Genomic DNA, 13,478 nt, shown 5'->3' with positions numbered 1-13,478 from the left:
GCCAAGCAAACAACTGTTTAAGACGAGCATAAGTGACTGGAAATCCAGAATGACCACCTACAGCTGTGTTATGAAATGCAGTCATGAGTTTCAGTTGCAATGCCTGATCTGATCCCACCCATATTCTTCCTTGATACCTCAAAAGACCATCCTTAAGAGTGAAAAAGGGTACAACATCTTGTTGAATGGCTAACTGGGATAGAAGCTTTTCTGCAAATGCATCAGAAGCATAAGAAGACACTACCTGCTCCAGCCATTGAGGTGTGACAGTAGAGATCACAGCACATTCATTGCCTGCCATTACTCTTCTGGACAATGCATCAGCGGCATGATTCTCAACACCTTGCTTGTATATAATCTTGTATTGAAGGCCCAGCAATTTAGTAAATACCTTCTGTTGCCATGGTGTGTGTAACATTTGTTCAGATAGCTGAATCAGACTCTTTTGGTATGTGAATATGTGAAATTCCCCAAATTGAAGATAATACTTCCACTGGTCCACAACTGCAAGGATGGCCATATATTCCTTCTCATAGGTAGATAAGCCTTGAGATCTTGGGCCTAATGATTTACTGAGATAAGCAAGTGGGTGCCTTTTTTGCATTAACACAGCCCCTACCTGTACCACTAGCATCGGTTTCAATGGCAAAAGGAAGTGAGAAATCTGGCAAGGCCAACACAGGAGCAGAACTTAATGCCTGTTGCAATGTATGGAAAGCTACTTGATGATCCTTTTCTCCAAATGAATAGAGCTCCCTTCCTCAATAACTCAGTCAGTGGTTTGGCAATTATCCCAAAGTTCTTAACAAACTTCCTATAATAGCCAGCTAAGCCAAGAAAGCCCCTTAGTTCTTTGACATTAGCTGGGATGGGCCATTGTAAAATAGCCTGCACCTTACTAGGGTCAGTGGAGACCCCTGACTGATCACATGACCTAAGTAGGACACCTGCCTCTGAGAAAATGTGCATTTGGACAATTTAACATGCCAATGATCCTTAGCAAGTAACTGCAGTACCATCTTAACATGCTCCAAGTGCTCCTCATATGTTTTTCTATAGATGTGGATGTTGTCGAAGAACACTAAAACACATTTCCGCAGTAGTGGAGCCAAGGTGGTGTTCATAGCCTTTTGAAAAGTTGCAGGTGCCCCTGACAGCCCAAATGGCATCACACGAAACTCATAGTGCCCAGTATGTGTTTGAAATGCTGTCTTATGAGTATCCTCAGCCTTCAATCTAACTTGATGATACCCCGCTGTTAAGTCCAAACTGGTAAACCAGCTAGCTTTGCCCAATTCGTCCAGAAAATCATCAATAAGTGGGACTGGATATTTGCATTTAGCAGTAATGGCATTCAGATGTCTAAAATCAACACAAAATCTCCATGTTTTATCCTTCTTCTTGACCAATAAAACGGAGGAAGAGAATGGACTGGTGCTATGCTGAATAATCCCTTCTTGCAACATGGAAATAATCTGTTTCTCAATCTCATCCTTGACAGCTGGTGGGTATCTGTATGGTCTCACCGCCACAGGAGACGCCCCTTCCACTAAGGGAATGTTGTGGTCACAAGCAAGCTCAAGAGGCAACCCAGAAGGTGGTTCAAACACTGCACTGAAGTCCTCTAGCAATTGAGCCAACTCAGGGGGAACATTGAGCTTATCAGCTGCTGCATCAGTTACTAGAACAGCAGAAACTTCAACCATAGACCCAGCAGGGAGTTCAGGGATAATGCCTTGAAGTAGAACAGTAGACTCTTGGTATGAGATAGAAATCCACTTATGCTTCCAGTGAATTTGCATAGGGCTGTATCTTTCAAGCCAATCCATTCCCATAATCATATCATAATGACTGAGTGGTAAAATTTTAATACCTGACTGAAATGAACACCCCTGTATAGACCATTCTGCCTTGAGTATCTAAGAAGAACACAACATGTGACTCCCATCAGCAACCTGTACCCCAACTGGATTGACTAATGCTGAAATACCCTGCAATTCAGCTCCCACTTCAGTATTGATAAATGTATGGGAGCTGCCTGAATCTACCAGAATTAACACCTGCTTGCCCTGGATCTGCCCTTGAAACTTCATCGTTTTTTGAGCTTCCAAACCAGATACAGTTGCTTCAGAGAGAGACATGAACAACTGCTCAGAAGTTGACTGCTGTTGTGTCTCAATAAATTCATCAGTGCACTCCTCCTCCAACTAAAACAAGTCATACAATTCTTGCATAACATGTAGTTGAACTGACCCTGGGCATTTGTGATCTCTGCTCCACTTCTCTGCACATTTGATGCATAACCCTCGAGCACGCCGATATGCTCGTAATGCTGCCATCTTCTCGTCTAGATGTTTACTGTGTCCTGGCTCCACAGACTGCTGAAGTTGTGGCTTGTCACCCCGAGGTGGCAAGGGCAGGGTAGTGGAGATGGAGCATGGTGCTGAGTGGATGAAGAAGAATCAATTCTGCGAAAGTCCCGCTTCTTATCCCGATCCAACACCTTTTCCTGTAAAAGGGCAAGCACACAAGCAGTATCCAGATCGGGTGGACGCTGAATAACTACAGCGGACCTAATTTCACTCTTCAACCCATCCATGAAACGAGTAGTATAATAGAGTTGATCCGATCTAGTTTCATAGGCTGTCAACTGATCGACAAGCCCAGAAAAACGCTCTATATACTCAGCTACTGTGGTTAGCTGCTTGATATAAAACAATTGTCGAATCAGTAACTTCTGATGATCCTTGCCAAACCTATCTAGAATCATCTGACAAAAAGTAGACCAGGGACATGAATCTAACTTGTGTTCTACTGATTGTAACCAACGAGAAGCAGAACCAGAGAAATACATGGCTGACAACTTAATCCAAATATTAGGATCTACTTGCGCAAGCTCAAAGTAATCAGAAACACAACGGATCCATAGTTTTGGATTGTCGCCGTCAAACGCTGGACACTGTAACTTGGGAACCTTACTGTAATGAGATCCCGCACCCGAACCAAAGCCAGGATTACCATGATGCGAACCCAAAGGAGGAGTAGATCTGGGATTCTCGAGGGACGTACCCTTGACCGGGGAATGTGTGTGGGTATACACAGACCCAAACACATTCTCCCGGTGGCTTGTTTCGACGCGGTGTCCAGCGGGGCCGTCGGCGTTGAACCCGGCAGATGGAGACGCCACCGCCGACACCGGAGTAGGAAAGATGCCCCCACTCGGGGAAGATGAGTCGAGGACGACGCGATTCACGGTCTTGCGCAGTGTCCCGATCTCGATCTTCAGATCCTCCATAGAGGACTCGATCTTGGGCTTCCAGTCGTCGAAGATCCGAGCCGCGGACTCCAGGTTATGGAACCTGTCGCCCAAAGTCTTCTTGACGCCATCGATGCGCTGAGACAGCGACTCCTTGAGGTCACTGATGGAGGTAGTCACCGTCTTCAACTCGTCGAAGATCTGCTTCATCTGAGGATCCATGGTTTCGCCGATTTGCTTGCGGAAACGGGTGTAGTGATCGTGGTGGATTTCGTGGGGTTCCAGGATTGTCGTCTCTGATACCACTATGTTAGCAGCTGGGATCGGGAGAGATAGAATGGGGAATAGGCTAGAGAAACTCGAATTGGGAGGAAGGGCGGAGGACAGATTATGGATTCAGAGTTGTGTTTACATCAATGTTCATACTCCCTCTCTCACATACTCTCCATACATATAGCTCATGCCGGCGGCGAGACACAGACGCACGCAACTACTCCAACACGCTAGCTACTCCATTCTAGGCAGAAGACGCGCTGGTTGGGCTTGGTGGGCCGAGATGACTTGCGAGGCCCGTCTGCTGGTGGTGGCCGGCTGCTGACAGATTTCTGGGGAACCAACTTTGTTTGGGATACATTTGATGGCTCTGCCTTTTCTGAAGCAGGCATGGATGATGCTCTGTGCCTGTGGACTATGGTTGGTGCACTCACGGTCACGGGCTCAGTGCTCAGATGCTCGTGGGATTGCAAAGAGACGAAGATGCCATGGATGTCGGCAGTTGTTTACTACTCCAGCAAACAGCATCAAGAACAGCTTAGCACGGCCAGCTGGAGGGATGCTGCTACGCTATAGGAAAACAGTTATTTGTTGGCGTGCTCAGACGACTGACGAGGCTCAGCTGATCGAAGCTGGCATTTTTGTTGGCACTAGCAGCATCCAAGTCAGAGCGAGTGGAGCGAAGCCGTCACAGATCAGACCAGGAACGAGCGCTGCACTGCACGAGCTTAGTGACTGGCCGGCTCGGTGTACCCTCCACTGGCGCCTTGTGCGCAGATGCCAACTCGTGACGCTGCTTTCCATTGGAGCTACTGTGTCTGTGGCTCTATGCAACAGGAATGGTTTTTCTCCCCTTCTGAGCTGTGAGCTCCTGTCGGGGAATTGGATTCGTGGAGGCATGGCCTGGCGTGGGGGGTGCTTTTCCCGGCGCCATCATGGCTCAATTTTCAGTGTGTGGCAGCACAGCAGTCGCAGTGGCCGCCGCCCGCTGCCTTCAGCTCGTGGGCTTTTGGAAAATCCCAGTTCATGGGCTTTCCATAAAGATGGGCCATCAATGTCGAGTGGGCGGCAAAGGGAAGCCTGACCTGACCGTGGGCTGAAACCAGCTAGTAAGTTGGGCCGAAAAGGCATCACACAATTCATAGTTGGTTGCTTGACAGGGCGGGCCCGAATTGAGTTTGGCAGCTGCACGCCGCACCGAGAGTTGATTTCTTTTCCTTTTTCCTTTTTTCGAGAAAAAAACAAATGTTCCACGGAAAAAGCACTTCAATAGGTGTTTGATTTCTTTTTTTTTCAAAAAAAACCCTGCGGTGTGGTGCCAGGCGATGGTCCCCATGACGCAACACAAAGCAATGAATACCGTAAATAAATTGATTTGATTTGATGGCGGAAGGTAGGTGAGTCTCCAATCCAATCCCGTTGCAGTTGCAGCCAAGTTGCAGGTGGTGGCGTCGTCGGGTAAACAGTCGGTCATAAATTTGCAGGATGATGATCACATCGCGCCATGGCACTCAAGCTCAAATTAAAGCCTCCGCCCGGCGCCCGGGGCACTCTCGCTCTCTCGCTGTCCATCCATCCATCCACCCATCCAAGTCCCCGGCCGCATCCATCCATCCATCCATGGCGATGGCGAGGCGAGGAGTGTCAGAGTGTGTCGCGGAATACGCAACCGGGCCATTCAAGTCTTTGCGTGAGTATCCCGTCCCGTCCCGGCCGTGAGATCCACCAGGGTTTAAGCGTCGCTACCTCTTTCTCCTGCCTAATCGTGCCGTACGTGCCCACTCGAAAAGTTCACCGGGCCGGCCCGTGCTCGGGAGAAAATTTCGCCGGCCGGCCGTCTGCTTGCTTGGTTATGCATGCATGGTCTGGCCTGCACTTTGCTTACACCTGATACTGACGCACGTAGTGGCGGATCAAGCCAAAAGATTTAAGGGGCCGATGTCTTCTTCCTTCTCTTTCCCACCTATCCTCTCTTTAATTTCTTCTTCTCCCCTCTTTTCTTTCTCCAGCTCCCCCTTGCTTCTAATGGAGGTTGCAACAAGTAGGAAAGGTGGGAACCCCTTTACTGGATCCGCCCCAGGAGTTTAGCCTGTGTCTGCAGTTATAGTATTAGTTTTTAGCTGTCTTCACAGGTGGTGATCACATGTAATAATTGATTTAATTAGTATTTTCTTCTCAAATAGCAGTAGTCGGACGTGGTCATCTATAGTGATGCTACCACACAAGCGGCAAGCCCATGACAGACACAACCGTGTTAGGTTTCCACTATATATCTCCTTGGCATTGCATGCATGCATAGTACGGGCCGGCCTCTCTCTCCTTGGAGAAGCATGATGCAGCATTTCTTAAACCAACAGCTCCTTATGGTGGATTCTCTGTCCCTAATCAACTCACAAAACAAATTAAAGAGCCTTCCCTGCAACGCGACTAATGCCTGCCAAATGCCAGCAGGGCAGTGCATGCATGCGTCGTCTCGCCGGGCGGCAGCCCGGACGGGGACGGCCGCTGCCGGCCGGCCGCGCGCCTCGACTATCTAGTTGGACTATCTAGTTGCACTCGGTCCCGAATTCGACCCACGTCGTCTCCGCCTCTCGATTATATTCCCAGGCCAACCAGCCATCGCGGTCGGTCGGGATCGAACGCGATTTGATGGCGCCGTGACCATGAGTACTAGCTAGTACTCGTAGTGATTTGTGATCGATCGATGAGCGCAACATCTATTAGTACTAGGACGTGGACGGGACATTCACAAAACTTAGGCCGTTCCAAATTTTTTTTCAGAAGTCTCTATCACATTAAAAAGAATCTTATTATTTTATAGTATTAAATAAAATCTGTTTATAAATGTTTTTTGACAGCTGGGTGCTTTTTCGCGAGACGAATCTAATGAGCCTAATTAATTCATAATTTGCTACATTAATGCTACAGTAACCATTCGCTAATCATAGATTAAGATACATCATTAGATTCGTCTCGCAGTTTAGTCCCAGGATTCTGCAGTTAGTTTTATAATTAACATTTATTTAATACTTCTAAATACTAAAAAAATCTGGGATTTTTTTAAGTCCCTGTTCCAAAACACCCTCCTAGCGGCGGCGGTCGATCGAGATTGCAACAGCACATGCACAATAGCGGCGGTCGATTCGTCTCCATATAGGCGGTCGAGATCGATTTAATTTGTTGGCAATTGCCAGGGAAACGTACAGCTAGCGCCGATGCTAGCTTAGCTTGCGTGACACACTGTCCACGTATGCAGGGCAGGGGGGCATGCCATGATGTATATGTATGCTTGCGTGTCAGGTCAGCTGCGGATCGGATCGGAGGGTCGCCTTCCTCTCGCGTACGCATAAGTGGCCCCGACAGAGGTTGCAGCCAAGCAAAGCTTCTTCTTCCTCTGCTTTTCCCACACACAAGTTCGCATGCTTCTGCTAATATGATTTCAGACGATGGGGACGGCGGACCCCTGCTCCGCCTCTCTGCACTGCACCGGCCTATCTCCCTCCAGCTCCCAAGCTGCTTGATTACTGGCTGCCCGCTCCAACACACTCCTCTCTCTCTCTCTCTCTCTCTCTCTCTCTCTCTCTCTCTCTCTCTCTCTCTCTCTCTCTCTCTCTCTCTCTCCTCCGTTCCTGGTGTATAAAAAGGGAGGGCTCCTCCTTCCTTCCTGCTCAGCACTCGCGCTCCTCCACCATTCCATCGAGGTCGAGAGGATGATGCATGAGATCAGTGAGAGGGACCACGCTGGAGAAGCAGGGCACGTGCATGCATACGCTCTCCTCCCATGTATCTCCATGGACCATGTATTGCACGTGTTCTCCTTCTCCATCAAGGTCTTTCTCACTTTGCTGCTATGGAATCGCAAGCCATCGGTACGGTGGTGAACCCAACCAAAGGTATGCGCGCAACCAGTTGATGAGCTCGTGTTCACGAGCACGGATCCATGTTCATCTTCTGTCCAATGAAGATGACACTGCTTCGCGCAATTGTCAATTGATTCCCCCTCATGTATGCTAACTTCTGCCATTTGTCGCCTCGTAGCCTCATCAAGCACCAAAGAGCGTCCTTACTCCTTACTTCTTATTAATAAGTTCGATCGAGTTAATTTGTCCCCTCACAAGCCACAATCTTTAAAAGACCTAAAAGGGGGGATTTTTGCCCCCACATTGCGCCACGTAGGCTGAAATATCTCGGCCGTCGGATCGCGCGTGAATGGCTCAGATTGATCCAACATATGGGTCCCACCGTGGGCCCGTAGGACCCAACAATGTGGGTCCCACAAGTGGGCCCCACTGTGGACCCACATGACCCACAAGTGGGCCCCACTGTGGGCTCACGGGACCCACCGTGGGCCACGTAGGACCAAACAATGTGGGTCCCACAAGTGGGCCCCACTGTGGGCCCACGTGACCCACAAGTGGGCCCCACTGTGGACTCACGGGACCCACAAGTGGGTCATGGCCCCCACCGTGGGCCCCGTAGGACCCAACAATGTGGGTCCCACTGTGGGCCCACAGGACCCAAAAGTGGGTCCCACCGTATGTGGGGCCCACAGAACCAATTATATGTTTGGCCTACTACAGTTTTTTTTAAAAAATTCTGAAATATGATAAAATCAACTCGCACTCTATCTACGTCGCTCCACATAAAACCCTATGAGCTTTGGTGAACTCAATTTACACTCCACAAACAACAAATCCACAGAAAACACACCAAAACTTCTACAGAACCAACCCGCTTAATGTATATCGTGGACGGGTTAAATCGCCTCACACATTTACACACTGCATAATGGGCTATAACACTGCCTATAATAGAATATACCAGATAATCCCTACTTTTGGAAAAAAACAAAGTAACTTTATTGTCAATTATACTCAACTCATTTATATAGTCCAGCCCACACTCAGTTAATTTCAGCCTACACTTAATTTTATAAAAAACTCCTTGAACTTTATCAAAATTAATATATAGTCCAGCTCACACTCAGTTAATTCATAAATACCATTTATTCAAGCCACCTTTTCAGCAATTTTACGAGAACTCTCTCGATCCAACTACCTCTCAGATAACTTTATGACAACCAACCCACGATCCATGCATTTTTTACAAATCCAAGCTCTACAGCAATTAACACATGCTCCATAGACTTTGCAAAAAAGGCTCCCAAAATCATGACGATCAACCCGCGGCCCCTACATTCTAACTAAGTAATAATACACTAAAGTTTTTATAAATTAATCCATAGCCTAAAATTTCGCGAAAAACATTCACAGCCTTCGTACCAATCACTGGCTACAGATTATAGGTTATGGCGCGGCAACGCCGCGCCGGTCTTTCTAGTGCATATATTATTGTTTGACAGAACAATGCAGCTTCTTCTTGTCTGCAGTATAAAATCACAAGTGTCCTTTTCGCCTTTCCCCCCCTTCTCCTTTTGTTTATTGTACGAGCATAATGACGCAGTGGTAGAAAAATATCTGAAACCCTTTGCATTGCTTGTTGAATTCCTGTCCTTGATTCCGTCAAACTCGAGTTTAACTGTAGTCCAAATGGCAAACGTTGCTATCACAAATTAATTAGGAAACGAATTTCCGAAAAAGAAATTACAAAAAAAATGAACGTGACGAACAAGTGCGCGCCGAAAAATATTACATCATCGCGGCCAAAGTAAAAATGAGCTAGGGTGCTGCAATGCTTTCTTACCCTATATAGTTTATTTCAAGTAGACGATTGTTTTCTTTAAAAGGTAGTAGATGATTGTTTGTTTTTCTTTAAAGGTGGTAGTAGACAATTGTTAACTGCACGATGGACGGGTGCGTCAGTCACAAGCATTCAGCGGCGGTCATTATCTACTGGATCGTGCCGCGGCGATTTATTTGTTGTGCCAATTTATATATTTTCATTCTATCTCCAACACTCAACGTTCTATTGCGTGCCACGCAAAATCTTTGCGAATTTGTCACCAGCTGCGCAAAAACCACACCTTCCAAATGCATGCATCAGCATTGCAAACCTTTTTACCCGCCAAGTGATCCTCTATTTGATTATCTTTACCATCTTCATGTTGGTAATTTTTTTTCATCAATGGGAAAGAGATTACATTAGATCAGCCATCGGAGGTGGTTAGGATCAAGTGCCACGTCAAAGCCAAACAGTGGTCACATTTCAATTTCTTTTCGGCAATTGATTTTTCGTTGATTTATTCCATCCCGTTGCCCAGAAAGAGAAAGACAGAGAAAGACAGATGACGCCACTATAAAGAAATAATGCTGTGAAATGATCTATAGCCTAATGATTACAAGAGTCTTGGTAGCACCTCAGGTTCTGGGTTCAACTCTTTGTTGAAGCGAAATTTCTAGAATTTAATGAGCAAATTTTTTAGGATTTATTAACGACATTGTGCTTTCATTAGTATGCGACGTTCCCGTCGATAGCGAGACGTCTGTGGTGAATTAATCAATCTTGAGGATTTCCCGGCTTAGTCTTTGAAGATGCGGCATAGCTCAGTCTTTGAAGATGCGCATATAGGGGTAGGTTTGCGTATGTTCATAGGGGTGCGAGTGTGCGTGCATTGTGATCGTCTGAGTTGTTATGTACTGTATAATCTTTAGAAAAACAATGCTACAAAGAGAAACCATTAGTGTTGACCCTCTAATTTATTCCACTCATGTATTTCCTACTGGTTGATGATGCATGCATCATCAATGGACTTTTGACATGAGCTAAAGGTATTTGGTCGTTGGACATCAAGTCATCTGCTGACACCTATTTAACAAATGACCCCGTCCAGGAAATTAATAAATTGTAGTAGTAACGACTTAACCCATGTCCACTAATAAATTCGTTCTACCCATTTGTTTTTGTTGTGGCTTGTTGTCTTTAGTGGTGCACGTATCATCTACGGGCTTTTCGAATGAGTCTAGGGACACTGGAAGCGCGCCAAGTGGTACACGTACGTCGCCTAGTATTCACAGGTAACTTTGTGGAAGTTGCCGCGGTGCCCTTTCACAAGCAACTTTGAATATCTGGTAGTGTTCACCCACTAATCCTTCCATTCATGTCATTTCTACTGGTTGGCGATGAGTCATGGGCTTTTGGGACGAGGCTAGGGACGTGTTAGAACTCAATGCAAGTGACATGTTTGATTCATCCTTTGCTTGGTTCCACTAGCATGGTGGAGGGGCAATAATGCTGGACGCAGATACGGATACGTTCACCCGCACAGCCAAGAGAATGCTTCTATATATAGCTGAAAGACGATACAACCGGAGGTTCACATATACTTGTTCAAATTTGAAACCACAATTTGCCTTCCTAGTTTGCAAAGACACAAAAGGCGATGCATGATGTAAGAAATGATGCTTGATTCGATTTTTCTTCACATTACAATTGGTATATGTTGTAGAGAAATTCAAATAATATAGCTTAGATGTATCGACACCTCGGTTGTGTGTTACGTTTATACATTTGTAAACTAAGAGAGAGAGAGGCATATATAAAAAACACAAAGGTAAAAATAGACTGTAAACTTGCAACCGCCTAGTAACCTGCTGGACGCGGCAGTGGCCCACGTACGGTAGCACCGTATATATCACAGATAGAGAGCACGCAGCACGCAACGTTTTCGCTGTGCAAATGGCGCAACGCACAGGAAGGTGGAAGGAACAAGCGAGGAGTGCACGAACTTGCACGAGCATGGCCACCTTCCTTTCCGCTGTCGGGCAGGTCACACACAGTTCAATTCAGTTTCCCGATCAACGAGGGGGCAGTCCTCCTGAGGTGCAGTAGCTACTAGCTAGTAGATGGGGGATGAAAAAGCAATTGCGAAACGCGCACGCAAAGGCACGATCGAATCAAAGAGCCCGTCACTCAGGTCCGTCAGGTACTGCGTGCACTGATCTCCCTGCGTGTCTCCCGGGGGACGACGACGACGACGCCATGGAAGCCGGGATTCGCGGGCGCCGCCGATCTGACGGGATTTACAGCAGCCGCGCATGCACACCGGATTCAGACTCACCACCACCGCTGCGAAATTTGCGAGAGAAAACAGCTCCAGTGACTGCATTGCGGGGCCTTCAGATGATCGGCGATCAAGCGAACCGTACTGGCAGGGCAGGACGCACGGGCTGCAGTGGAGTGGTGAAAAAAAAGCTATCGGGATTGGCTGATGCGACGGTGGTGTGTCGTCTGTGATGGAGTGCAAGGGCGTCAACTCTTACAGCCAGCTCTGCCTACCAGTGCCAGCTGAGTGAGTGCAGCTTGATGGCTGCGCCGAGTCTGTCGGTCTACTCCAGCGCCCAGCTGACAGACACGCAGCACGGCAGCAGGCTCCTGAATGACATGTAGCTTGCGGCAATGGCCTACGGAAAGGGCATCGCTCGCTGCCTCGTTGGGGTCGCAAGCGACTGTCCCTAGGCGTCACCACCCGTCCACCCCCAGTCACAGCACTGCGCCTTGGCAGGCTGCTGGGGGGGGAGGGGGGCGTCTATCTATCGCATTAAGCGAGTTCGGACGATTGCGTCGCACAAGAAACGAGCGGACGCGCACGCGAACGGACACGGAAGCTGAGGCCCATTAAGCTAATTGCGAACGGACACGGTAGCTGAAGCCCATTAATAATTGGAGGCGCAAATGTTAATTGGAGGTTTGCCATTTGCTGCCAATTTTTCAACCAAAATATCTGTAAACACTTTAAAAAGTTTCATATGTTTACACTTTACAAGGTTCTAAAAACTACTCAACAAATAATTCAAATTATTTATAATGTTTCAAACATTCCAGATATATTTGGAAACAATTCAAAGTGTTCCGAAGAAAAGTTTCCAAAAAATGTTTTTCACTTTCTAAGTTCATAAGGTTTGAAACATTTCAGTTTTGTTTGAAAGCATTTCAAACTGTTCCGAAGAAATTTATACCAAAAAAGCTCTAAAAAATGTTCATAAAACTATTAAGATTGTTTGAGAACAAATCAAAGTGTTCCGAAGAAATGGTAACCAAAATGTTCCCAAAACATGTTTGGCGCTTTTTAACATTTTAGAATGTTCATAAAGTTTGAAACATTTCAGTTTTGTTTGAAAATATTTTAGAGTGTTCCCAAGAAATCCGCACCCAAAAAGTTCCAAAAATTCTTCTAGAACATTCAAATCCTCGAAAATAATATTGAATGTTCATAATCTTGAATATTTCAAATTTGTTTTGAAAACATTTTCAAAAATTTGTTTCGGAACATTATGACATTTTTCAAAAATGTTCTGAAACATTCTAACTTGTTTAGTAGATTGTCCTATTTTCATAATGTTTCGAAACTTTCAATTTATTTCGAAACATTCAGATTTGTTTTGGGAACATTTCAAAAATGGTCTGGAAAATTTTCATGATTGTTCAGAAATATTCAGATTTGTTTTCGGGACATTACAAAATTGTTCTGAAACATTATGATGTTTTCAAAAGTGTTTCGAAACATTCTGACTTGTTCAGTAGATTAACTTTCAGTTTATCACAAAACATTCAGATTTGTTTCCAAAACATTTCAAAAGTGTTTCGAAACATGAAGATGTATTCAAAAGTGTTTCGAAACATTCTGACTTGTTTAGTAGATTGTCCTTTTTCAGAATGTTCTAAAACTTTCAGTTTATATGGAACATTCAGATTTGTTTTGAGAACATTTCAAAATATTCTGGAAAATTTTCAAGATTGTTCCAAAACATTTCGATTTGTTTTCGGGACATTTCAAAAGTCTTCCGGAACACTAAGACGTTTTCAAAATTGTTTCGAAACATTATTACTTGTTTAGTAGATTGTCCTATTTTCAAAATATTCTGAAACTTTTAGTTTATTTCGAAACATTCAAATTTATTTTGGAAACATTTCAAAAGTGTTTCAGAACATTAAGACATTTTCAGAAGTGTTACGAAACACTCTGGCTTATTTATTAGATTGTCCTGTTTTC

This window comes from Panicum virgatum, chromosome 2K (genome assembly GCF_016808335.1).
Source record: "Panicum virgatum strain AP13 chromosome 2K, P.virgatum_v5, whole genome shotgun sequence".
Taxonomy (NCBI): domain Eukaryota; kingdom Viridiplantae; phylum Streptophyta; class Magnoliopsida; order Poales; family Poaceae; genus Panicum; species Panicum virgatum.
The sequence above is the reverse complement of the archived record's forward strand: the minus strand, read 5'-3'. Positions refer to the sequence as shown.